Source organism: Arachis ipaensis, chromosome B10 (assembly GCF_059453495.1).
Source record: "Arachis ipaensis isolate K30076 ecotype BB chromosome B10, ASM5945349v1, whole genome shotgun sequence".
NCBI lineage: Eukaryota > Viridiplantae > Streptophyta > Magnoliopsida > Fabales > Fabaceae > Arachis > Arachis ipaensis.
In genome coordinates, this window is record NC_142435.1 from 95165808 (window position 1) to 95178813 (window position 13006).

Genomic DNA, 13006 nt, shown 5'->3' on the forward strand with positions numbered 1-13006 from the left:
TCCATCTAGCTCAATTTATGAAATCTTTCTTTTATATTTCTTCCTTGAAACAAGCTTTTGATTTTTTTTTTTTTTTAGCTTCTCCTTTTGGGTGCTTTGCCCCATGAGTTGATAACAAAGCTACGACTTCTAAATGCTTTGTTTTCAAGTATTACCACTTGATACATAAGCACCACAAGCATTTGATTAGAGGACTTCATTAAGCTCATTTTTCTTTTCTTTTCTTGACTCTCTAATCATTGATGCTCAGAGCCTTGAGCTTTGAGGGAGTGCTTTTGCACTTTGAGCCTAACCTTGACTTCTAAGTGTTTTGTTTTCAAGCATTTGGCTTGATACATAAACACCACAAGTACTTAGCAAATAAATTGCCATTGGTACTCAGAGCCTTCAGCTTTCTCATTCTTTCCCTTTTTCTTTTCTTGCTTTATTTTGCATTTGCTTCTTCAAGGTTTTCATGATTTTAAAAGATTTCACAAAATGTCCTAGATGAAAACTTCAATTAAATAAAATCTAATGCAATTAAGCAACAATCAAACATACTAGCTTACCAATACTTTTATGCACATGCTAAAATCTTCTTTAATGCCTTGTTTGTTTATGATCATGATACTTTTGTTGCTTTTGAATTCATAAAACTCAAGTTGGAAATCATAATGACATAGCATCATGTTGCAATTTAGAAATCAAACTATGCCTTTTCATACACACATGCATACAGAGAAGGTAAAGACAATCATGCAGTTCATAGTGCTTGAAACAAATGAGAGGAAAAGGAACTTTACAACCTTGTAGTTCATCTTCTCTATTGTTGTCATTTTCCTCCCATTCTCCTCCTTCCCATACCAAACTCAGAATGCTTGCTCATCCTCAAGCAACTATTAGAACCGTGGCTATGGGGCTAAGATGGATCATGAATGTCTTTCACAAGGAATGTTAGTAGTACATGTGTTTCAAGCAAGCAAAATTAAAGATAATAATCAAGGCACAAGAGACAGAGACATTGTGATTGCATACTTAAGAAGGTGAGCATAATACTTTGCATAGAAGATAAGTGGCACACCAAACTTAGTGTGACACTTTCACTTGGAATTAATGCAAGTATCTTGTAAGAATTGGAACTAAATTTTGTTGCATAGCAACACCAAACTTAGAATGCAACCATATGTCAATTTATTTGAACTAAAACTAAACAAAAGAAACTGTTATATGTTAAATACAATCACCAAATGAAGAGTCTGTTATGAATAAGGATGTCTTGGTGATGTATTAACAAAAACAGTTAATGAAGGAAAGCATTAAAAACAAGTAAATAAATGAAACAAAGGGAAAACAAAAATTATCCAACTAAGAAGAAAAATAACACTGTAAAAGGCAATATGATTATGCAGACAAGTGATGTTGCTGGATTGATTTGCATAGAAAAATAGATGGCACACCAAACTTAGAATCTTGGGGTGTCACTTTCATGTAAAATTGATGCAATCATCCATGAAGATAGAAAACAGTTTGTTGCAGGGCAACACCAAACTTAGAATGTAACCATATGCCAATTTATTGAAATTTAAACAAAGCAAGGAAAAGAAATGTACCTACTGTCTACCTGTTCTTTACTTTCTTCCTCTTCTTCCAATTTGTTAAGAGAAATGACTTCAAAGGAGGAGAAGATTCAGCTATTACCCCCTGTCTTGGTCTCTCCTCAGCAAGCTTTCTTTTGTACATGGCTTGATTGAGCTTGCTTGCTATTGGTCCAGGGGTTGGATTGCTTGTGGTTGACCTCCTCTTGAATGTTGTCCTTGGTAGTTTGGTCACAATCCTCTTCTTGGTGCTTTTGTTAATTGCCTTCACTTCTTTGAATCCATGTTTCGGTGGTTGTGTGATTGTTGGAGTTTTGTCTTCATCAAGAGTCTCTTGCAATGGTGGTTCTGTGAATTCTTCCTTCATGTACTTCTCTGCCTCACTTGAGTTTGGAATAACTTCTTCACTTTCTTGCTCCTCCACTTCCTCTTTCATATCCATCAATTGGCCTTCATTTTTCTTGCTCAGTGGTTCTAAGCTCCTCCTTATTTTCTCTACTTCTTCATTCATATTTTTGAAGAAAGCTTCTTGCCTTTTCTCGGATATTTGTGCTTCTTTCGCATATTTTTTTGAGCTTGGACTCAAGCTCTGAAAGCCTTGAATGGTTCATGGAAGTTTGTGTGGGTGGTGAGTTTTGAAAGGGGCTTTCGGTTGAAGTATGGTCAAGTGATGATATCTTTGGATGATTATCATATGGAGCACTAGAATTCCCTTCCCAGCCACCATTAGAATCATGACTTGCATTATTTTGTGGTGGAAAGAAATATCCCATATGATTTTCTTTCTCATCTTGTGGTTCTGAAGCATAGCTCCATGAATTGGAGTGCCCAGAATTTGAAGTTTCTTGGTGATATCCCCAGCCATCATTAGAGATTGGTGATGGTGGGTGATATCCCATAAAATTTTGTTTGACCAAATGATGAGTTGAACTCCATTTGTATTTTGCAAACATCAATGAAAATTGAAATTACTCATATCAGAGATGAGAATTTCTTAGTGAGGCAATAACTCAAACACCTTGGTTTCAACTTAGAACAGAGAACAAAAATAAAGAAAATGCTTGATCTAGACTTCTCACCCACATAATCATTGTTGATCTAATCAATCCCCGGCAACGGCGCCAAAAACTTGATGAGATATTTTGGTGAAAAATAAATCTCTCACAAAACATCACAATCCAACCGGCAAGTGCACCGGGTCGCATCAAGTAATAAAAACTCACGGGAGTGAGGTCGATCCCACAGGGATTGATGGATCAAGCAATTTTAGTGGGTGATTAGTTTAGTCAAGCTAACATTGATGTGAATTGTGTGAAATTGTAACCAACAGAAAGTAAATGACAATGAATTTAAAGTTGCAGAATGTAAATTGGCAAGTAACTTAAAGAGCAAGAAATGTAAATTGCAAGAATCTTAAATGACAAGAAATATAAATTGCATCAAATGTAAAGGGAATTGGGAATTGGATTTGCAGAAATTAAACAAGGAAAAGTTAAATTGCAACAAGCAGAGAAGTAAAAGATGGATTTGATTGATTCGGAACCAAAACAGAAATGTAAATAAACATGAAAAGCAATAAACAGAGAATGTAAAATTGGAATTAAGATCTCAGGACCCAAGAGACTAGATAACCAAGTCTAGATCTCAATGCCTTCCTAGATCCAACAAGAACAATTGCAAGAGAAATTAAAGAAAAGTAAATTGCAGAAGCCAAGAGAAGGTGAAGTAGTAAACAGGAATGGAAATTCAATTGTGCAGAGAAAGTAAACAAGAAAATTCTCAAGGTGAGATTGAAACAGAATTTCTTCAATTCTCAACCCAAGATTCAAAACGAAATTGAAAACTAAGAGAGAGCTCTCAAATCCTAATGCTCCCTAGTGGAGCCAGCCTCCTTACAAATATGAAAATGATGCCTTATATAGGCTTTACAAAATGGAAATGAAAATGAAATTAAGAACAAATTACAACTAAATGAAATTCCTATTTTATCTATTTCTTGTGCCTTTGAGTGATGATCATGGGCCTTTGCTCTTGGTGGAATTGGGTTGAAAGAGGCCTTGGTTGATTGCTCTTGGAGTTTGAAGAAGAACCGAAGTGAACCAATTGAACCGGTTTTGAAGTTAGCCATAGTTGGTCCCAACGTTAGGGCCAAAGTTAGGGGTCTAACTTTGACCCCAACTTTTCATAGCAGCAAGCAATATTCTCTGGTTTGGACGTTGGTGCCAACGTTAGGGGTCTAACTTTGACCCTAACGTTGGCCTCCCTTATGCACATTTATGGCACCAACTTTGTCCTCTTGTCATGTTGCCAATTTTATGCCCAATATAGACTATCATATATGGTTGGAAAGCTCTGAATGTCAGCTTTCTAACCCACTTGGAATCACTTCAATTGGACATCTACAACTCAAGTTATGATCATTTGAAGAGGGCATGGTCGCTGGCTTTGGTGTGCAGCGTTTGAGGTAACGTTAGCCCTCAAACGTTGGCGAAAACGCCAGTTCTGGAGGCTCAAATGTATTGTCCACCCCATACTATTATACATTGTTGGAAAGCCCTGGATGTCTACTTTCCAATGCCGTTGGGAGCACATTATTTGGAGCTCTACAGCTCGAGTTATACTCCTTTTAAGGTGCAGAGGTCAGTTGGCCTCACTGCAGGTTGCCACCATGTTCGTTTATGCACATTGCGGGGCAGTTTTCTCCCTCAATTTTAGTGTCCACCATGCAGTGCCATATATGCTTGGAAAGCTCTTGATTCCTACTTTCCAATGCTTCTTGAATCACCTCATTTGGAGCTCTGTAGCTCAAGTTATTCTTGTTGGAAGTATACCCCTTGTATGCCTTGTGGTGTGTGGCGCCAACGTTAGCCTCCAAGTTAGGGGGCTAACGTTGGCGTAAACGTTGGCCTTCTCCCCCTTTATAACTCATGTGCCAACGTTAGCCTCCAAGTTAGGGGGCTAACGTTGGCGCAAACGTTGGCTGGCCCAGGGATGAGTTTCAAGTTTCTCTTGCCAACGTTAGCCTCCAAGTTAGGGGGCTAACGTTGGCTCAAACGTGGGGAGTCCAGGGAGTGATCTTCATGCCCAACGTTAGCCTCCAAGTTAGGGGGCTAACGTTGGGGCTAACTTCATGCCTCCAGGATCAACTTCCATTCTTCCATTGTCCTTTCTTCACTCCTAGCCATTCCTCTTTGCTTCAACCTTTCTCCAAGCCTTCTTCACCTATCATTGATCAACCAAACTAATCAAAGCTTTGCTCAAAATCATGAGATATTCAATCTTTCATAATATGTAACAAATATAGCATAAAACCTCATGAAATGGCATGAATTCATATATGGTTGGTTCAATCAAGGGAAACATGAAAATCTACCCAATTGGCTTGCTTATGGCTCAAGAAAGTGCATAATTCAATTGAAAACAAAAGAAAAAGGCTAGTTAAAATAGGCTAAGATGACTTGTCATCATGATGGGCTTGTCCTCTTTGATGAGGATATCTCCCTCTATGTCAATCCCCGCTGAATTGCATAGGTGGCAAATGAGGTGAGGAAAGGCTAACCTTGCCATGGTGGAGGACTTGTCAGCCACCTTGTAGAGTTCTTGAGGTATAATCTCATGAACTTCCACCTCTTCTCCAATCATGATGCTATGGATCATGATGGCCCGGTCTATAGTAACTTCAGACCGGTTGCTAGTGGGAATGATTGAGCATTGAATAAACTCCAACCATCCTCTAGCTATAGGCTTGAGGTCCAATCTTCTTAGTTGAACCGGCTTGCCTTTCGAGTCAATCTTCCATTGAGCTCCTTCTACACATATGTCCATAAGGACTTGGTCCAACCTTTGATCACAGTTGACTCTCCTTGTGTAGGGGCGTGCGTTCTCTTCCATGTATGGCAAGTTGAACGCCAACCTCACATTCTCCGGACTAAAATCTAAGTATTTCCCCCGAACCATTGTAACATAGTTCTTTGGATCCGGGTTCTTACTTTGATCATGGTTCTTGGTGATCCATGCATTGGCATAGAACTCTTGAACCATTAGGATGCCGACTTGTTGGATGGGATTTGTTATAACTTCCCAACCTCTTCTTTGAATTTCATGTCGGATCTCCGGATACTCATTTCTTTTGAGTTTAAAAGGGACCTCAGGGATCACCTTCTTCTTGGCCACAACATCATAGAAGTGGTCTTGATGGGCTTTGGAGATGAACCTTTCCATCTCCCATGACTCGGATGTGGAAGCTTTTATCTTCCCTTTCCCTCTTCTAGAGGATTCTCCGGTCTTAGGTGCCATCAATGGTAATGGAAAAACAAAAAAGCTATGCTTTTACCACACCAAACTTAGAATATTGCTCGCCCTCGAGCAATAAACAAAAGAATAGAAGAAGAAGAAGAAGAAATATGGAGAGGGAGAGGGAGATGTGGTTTCGGCCAAGGAGAGTGTAGAGGGGTGTGTTGTGTGAATTTGATGAAGAATGGAGGGCTTTATATAGGGAAGGGAAGGGGGGAAAGGTTTCGGCCATATGGGTGGATTTGGGTGGGAAATTGGTTTTGAATTTTGAAGGTAGGTGGAGTTTATGAGGTAGGTTTATTGGGAAGAGTGGGTGGATGTGAGTGGTGAAGGTTTAATGGGGAAGAGAGATTGAGGTGATTGGTGAAGGGCTTTTAGGGAAGAGTGTTTATGGGGTTGTGTGAAAGAGAGTGGTGAGAAGAAGTGAGTGGAGGTAGGTGGGGATCCTATGGGGTCCACAGATCCTGAGTGGATCCTGTGGGGTCCACAGATCCTGAGGTGTTCAAGGATTTACATCCCTGCACCCATTAGGCATGTAAAAATGCCTTTGTACCCAACTCTGGGCGTTCAGCGCCAGGTTGGTGGCCATTTTGGGCGTTCAACGCCCATTTGTGTGCCATTTCTGGCGTTGAACGCCAGAACCATGCCTGTTCTGGTGTTCAGCGCCCAGAAGCTGCCCATTTTGGGCGTTCAGCACCAGAACCATGCTCTGTTCTGGCGCTGAACGCCAGACAGATGCTTCTCCAGGGTGTGATTTTTCTTCTGCTATTTTTGATTCCGTTTTCAATTTTTATATTTATTTTGTGACTCCACATGATCATGAACCTAAGAAAACATGAAAAACAATGAAAATAAAAGTTAGATAAACATTGGGTTGCCTCCCAACAAGCGCTTCTTTAATGTCAATAGCTTGACAGTGGGCTCTCATGGAGCCTCACAGATGTGCAGAGCTTTGTTGAGACTCTCTAACACCAAACTTAGAGTTTGGATATGGGAGTTCAACACCAAACTTAGAGTTTGGTTTTGGCCTCCCAACACCAAACTTAGAGTTTGACTGTAGGGGCTCTGGTTGACTCTGCTTGGAGAGAAGCTTTTTCTGCTTCCTCTCCATGGTTGCAGAGGGAGATCCTTGAGTTTTAAACACAAAGGAGTTCTCATTCCATTGAAGGAATATTTCACCTCTGTCAACATCAATCACAGCTCTTGCTGTGGCCAGGAAAGGTCTTCCCAGGATGATGGATTCATCCGCTTCCTTTCCAGTATCCAGGACTATGAAATCAGTAGGTATGTAAAGGCCCTCAACCTTTACTAATACATCTTCTACTTGTCCATAAGCCTGTTTTCTTGAGCTGTCTGCCATCTCTAGTGAGATTTTAGCAGCTTGCACCCCATAGATTCCCAGTTTCTCTATTACAGAGAGCGGCATGAGGTTTATTCCTAAACCAAGGTCACACAGAGCCTTAAAGATCATGGTGCCTATGGTACAGGGTATTATGAACTTTCCAGGATCCTGTCTCTTCTGAGGCAATGTCAGTTGATCCAGATCACTTAGTTCATTAATGAACAAGGGAGGTTCAACTTCCCAAGTATCAATGCCAAATAATTTGGCATTCAGCTTCATGATTACACCAAGAAACTTGGCAGTTTGCTCTTCAGTAACATCCTCATTCTCTTCAGAAGAGGAATACTCATCAGAGCTCATGAAGGGCATAAGGAGGTTCAATGGAATCTCTATGGTCTCTAGATGAGTCTCAGATTCCTTTGGTTCCTCAGAGGGAAGCTCCTTATTGACCACTGGACGTCCCAAGGGGTCTTCCTCCTTGGGATTCACGTCCTCTCCTCTCCTCACAGGTTCGGCCATGGCGCTTATGTCAATGGCCTTGCACTCTCCTTTTGGGTTCTCTTCTGTATTGCTTGGGAGAGTACTAGGAGGGATTTCAGTGATCCTTTTACTCAGCTGGCCCACTTGTGCTTCCAGATTTCTAATGGAAGACCTTGTTTTATTCATGAAACTTACAGTGGCCTTAGATAGATCAGAGACTAGATTTGCTAAATTAGAAGCATTTTGTTCAGAGTTCTCTGTCTGTTGCTGAGTTGATGATGGAAAAGGCTTGCTATTGCTAAACCTGTTTCTTCCACCATTATTAAAGCCTTGTTGGGGCTTTTGATCCTTCCATGAGAAATTTGGATGATTTCTCCATGTTGAGTTATAGGTGTTTTCATAAGGTTCACCTAAGTAATTTACCTCTGCTATTGCAGGGTTCTCAGGATCATAAGCTTCTTCTTCAGGAGAAGCCTCTTGAGTACTGTTGGATGCAGCTTGCATTCCATGCAGACTCTGAGAGATCATATTGACTTGCTGAGTCAATATTTTATTCTGAGCCAATATGGCATTCAGAGTATCAACTTCAAGAACTCCCTTCTTCATAGGCGTCCCATTACTCACAGGATTCCTTTCAGAAGTGTACATGAACTGGTTATTAGCAACCATGTCAATGAGTTCTTGAGCTTCTGCAGGCGTTTTCTTTAGGTGAATGGATCCACCTGCAGAAGTGTCCAGTGACATCTTTGATAGCTCAGATAAACCATCATAGAATATATCCAGGATGGTCCATTCTGAAAGCATGTCAGAAGGACACTTTTTGGTCAACTGTTTGTATCTTTCCCAAGCTTCATAGAGGGATTCACCTTCTTTCTGTCTGAAGGTTTGAACATCAGCTCTAAGCTTGCTCAGCTTTTGAGGAGGAAAGTACTTGGCTAAGAAAGCCGTGACCAGCTTATCCCAAGAGTTCAGGCTGTCTTTAGGTTGAGAATCCAACCATAATCTAGCTCTGTCTCTTACAGCAAAAGGGAAAAGCATGAGCCTGTAGACTTCAGGATCTACTCCATTAGTCTTAACAGTATCACATATCTGCAAGAATTCAGTTAAGAACTGAAAAGGATCTTCAGATGGAAGTCCATAAAACTTGCAGTTCTGCTGCATCAGAGAAACTAACTGAGGTTTCAGCTCAAAGTTGTTTGCTCCAATGGCAGGAATGGAGATGCTTCTTCCATGTAAATTGGAATTAGGTGCAGTAAAGTCACCAAGCATCTTCCTTACATTATTATTATTTTCGGCTGCCATCTCCTTTTCCTGTTCGAAAATTTCTGAAAGGTTATCTCTGGATTGTTGTATTTTAGCTTCTCTTAATTTTCTCTTCAGAGTCCTTTCAGGTTCTGGATCTGCTTCCACAAGAATGTTCTTATCCTTGCTCCTGCTCATATGACAAAGAAGAAGGAACAGAAAAATAATAATAATAATAGAGATCCTTTATACCACATTATAGGGATCCCTGTGTGAGTAGAAGAAGAGGGGGAGACAAAGAATGTAATATAATGGAAGAAACACAACTGTGAGGATGGAAGAGAGGTGAGATGAGATGTTAGGATATGAATGAATAAATAGAATGAGATGGGGGAGGAAATTTTCGAAAATTTTTGAAAAGGAGTTAGTGATTTTTGAAAATGGTTTTTGAAAATTGTTAGTATTTTTTTTCGAAAATTTTTGAAATTAAAAATAAAAAATAAAAATAATTAGTTAATTAAAAAGAAATTTTTTGAAAAAGAGGGAAGATATTTTCGAAAATGAGAGAGAGAGAGTTAGTTAGGTGGTTTTGAAAAAGTTAAGAAACAAGCAAAAAGTTAGTTAGTTAGTTGAAACAAAATTTGAAAAGATAAGAAGTTAGGAAGTTAGAAAAGATATTTTGAAAAGATATTTTTGAAAAAGATAAGATAAGAAGATATTTTAGAAACTAATTTTGAAAAAGATTTGATTTTTAAAATCTTAATTAATGACTTGATTCATAAGAAATCACAAGATATGATTCTAGAACTTAAAGTTTGAATCTTTCTTAACAAGCAAGTAACAAACTTCAAATTTTTGAATCAAAACATTAATTGATTATGTTATTTTCGAAAATTTGGTATAAAAATAAGAAAAAGATTTTTGAAAAATATTTTTGAAATTTTCGAAAATAACTAAGAATTTTGAAAAAGATTTGATTTTTTGAAATAGATTTTGAAAAAGATAAGATTTTCAAATTGAAAATTTGATTTGACTCATGAGAAACAATTTGATTTTAAAATTTTTTGAAAAAGTCAATCCAAATTTTCGAATTTGATGAGAGAAAAAGGGAAAGATATTTTTTTGATTTTTGAAATTTTTATGAAAAACATGAAAATTATGCAATGCATGAAATTTTTAGATCAAAACAATGAATGCATGCAAGAATGCTATGAATGTCAAGATGAACACCAAGAACACTATGAATGTCAAGATGAACATCATAGACACAATTTTGAAAAATTTTTAATGCAAAGAAAACATGCAAGACACCAAACTTAGAATTCTTTAATGCTTAGGCACTAAGAATTCAAGAATGCATATGAAAAACAATAAAAGACACAAAACAAAAAATCATCAAGATCAAACAAGAAGACTTACCAAGAACAACTTGAAGATCATGAAGAACACCATGAATGCATGAAATTTTCGAAAAATGCAAGATGCACATGCAAGTGACACCAAACTTATGATATGACTCAAGACTCAAACAAGAACACAAAAATATTTTTGATTTTTATGATTTTCTAATTTTTTTGGATTTTTTTTTTTTCGAAAATTTATTGAAAAAGAAAAAATAAGGATTCCAATATTTTTAATATGAATTCTAGGAATCTTGCATTCTTAGTCTAAAGCTTCAGTCCAGGAATTAGACATGGCTCACTAGCCAGCCAAGCTTTCAAAGAAAGCTCCAGTCCAAAACACTAGACATGGCCAATGGCTAGCCAAGCTTCAGCAGGTGATCATGGATCAGCAGCAGGTGGATGAGCAACAACTAAATTACTCTTGATAACAAATTGCAAGCCTCAGTCCAAATGAATTTAGACATGGCTTTACAGCCAGCCAGGTTTCAACATGCTTCATGAAACACTAGAATTCATTCTTAAAAATTTTGAAGCCATATAATAATTTATTTTTGAAAACATTTTTGAAAAGAAAACGAAAAGACAGTTACCCAATCTAAGCAACAAGATGAGCCGTCAGTTGTCCAAACTCGAACAATCCCCGGCAACGGTGCCAAAAACTTGGTGCACGAAATTGTGATCTCCAGGCTCGAACAAATCCTGGTAATGGCTCCAAAGCTTGGTGCTCTGATCTTAATTCATAATTGTCACAACTTCGATACAACTAACCAGCAAGTGCACTGGGTCATCCAAGTAATACCTTACGTGAGTAAGGGTCGAATCCCACGGAGATTGTTGGTATGAAGCAAGCTATGGTCACCTTGTAAATCTCAGTCAGGCAGATATAAAGTGATAATGGTGTTTTTGAATATTATATAATAAAATAGGGATAGAGATACTTATGTAAATCATTGGTAGGAATTTCAGATAAGCGAATGGAGATGCTTTTCGTTCCTCTGAACCTCTGCTTTCCTGCTATCTTCATCCAATCATTCTTACTCCTTTCCATGGCTGGCTTTATGTGATACATCACCACTGTCAATGGCTACTTTCGGTCATCTCTCGGGAAAATGATCCAATGCCCTGTCACGGCACGGCTAATCGTCTGGAGGCATCACCCTTGTCAATGGCTTCATCTTATCCTCTCAGTGAATAATATGCTCACGCACCCTGTCACGGCACGGCTATTCATCTGTCGGTTCTCGATCATGCTGGAATAGGATTTACTACCCTGGCACCCTTTTCTAACTATTAACTTACTTAACTTTCTAACTTTCCTTTTCAGTTTAAACTAACTCTTTTAACCCTCTTTAAGGCATGCTAATTGTTGTTACTTAACAAACAAGCTTCTCACTATTATTGCAGGAATTCTTGGTTGTAGTTTTGAATACTGTTTGCATAATGTTTTCTTACTTTCCAAGAGCTCAATTCTATGAGTACACTCACCAGTGTGTTTCAATATTCTTATGTTTCTAGCTTCCTATCTGTTTGCTTTCTACCTGCTTTTTTTTCCTCAACTTTACTTATTAATCTATATCCTGAAATTTCTGTTTTTCAGGATGTCTGATCCAAAAGGAAAGGGCAAAGCTAAAGCAGGCACGGGTAAAAGAAAAAGAGGAGAATCATCTGCCACTCTGGTAGATATACTACATGATGATTCCTGGCGTGAAAAGAACTTTACTCCACAGGAAAAAGCAGATTAATTAGTTCTTATGACTAATCCAATAAAATTTGCAAATCGCTACTGTGAACTGAAATATGAGGTCTTTGCGACTAAGAGGCACCTGTACTTGGAAAAGACCCTCAGAATACCCAATGAATTCCAACAGTATACTACAGAACAGATAAAACAGAGAGGATGATTCTTTCTGGAGAGGAACTTGACTTAGGTTAATGCATCCTGGGTCCGGGAATTCTACTGCAACTATTATAAGACGACCCTGGATGCAGTACAACTCAGAGGGAAACATATTTTAGTTACTGAGGAGGCCATTGAAGATATCCTCCATTTTCAGCCTAAGTCAGATGAACCAGATGGCTACCAGATGGCTGAGGAAGCCATGAGATTTATGAGTTTTGATTGGGAGGCAGTGAAGCGAACCATAGCCATTGATCCTGCTGTTCCATGGGTTATGAGTAAGTCAACAGTAAATCCAAAGGGCATCAAGATCATTTATCTGAATGATTAGGCTCAGCTATAGCAACAAATTCTGAGCAACTATGTTATGCCGAGCACTCACGAGACTGAGGTGCCAGATGCCATGATTACTCTCATCTGGTGCGTTATGGAAGGAAAGGACCTGTACCTTCCCCGATTTATCCGGCAGTACATGGCCATGGTTCATGTCCGAGGCACTCTACCTTTCCTCTATCTGATTACCCAGTTGGGCCGCCGAGCTGAGGTACCCTGGGAGCCTGAGGATGAGAAGCCCCCAGCTGCCGCCTACAGGAAGATCATTCTACACGGCAAGAGGTTCGAGGCTCTAGGCTACAGACCGCCCTCTCTTACTACCTCCGCTGATGTAGCCACATCCTCTGTTGCCCTTCAGCACCTGCTGCACCACCCACACCCACAGCACCCTCACCTGCTTCCCAGCCCATCTACCACCTAGTGCACTGCCTCTTTGAGCGCC

The 13006-nt window shown here is 39.1% G+C and overlaps 1 non-coding gene across 1 annotated transcript; it reads left to right on the forward strand.

The window, feature by feature from the left end:
* Positions 1-8487: 8487 nt before the first annotated feature.
* On the forward strand, positions 8488-8595 carry LOC148580936 (small nucleolar RNA R71). The gene has a single exon (XR_015895850.1). It is a non-coding gene; the product is annotated as a small nucleolar RNA R71 (small nucleolar RNA).
* The last annotated feature ends 4411 nt before the right edge of the window (positions 8596-13006 follow it).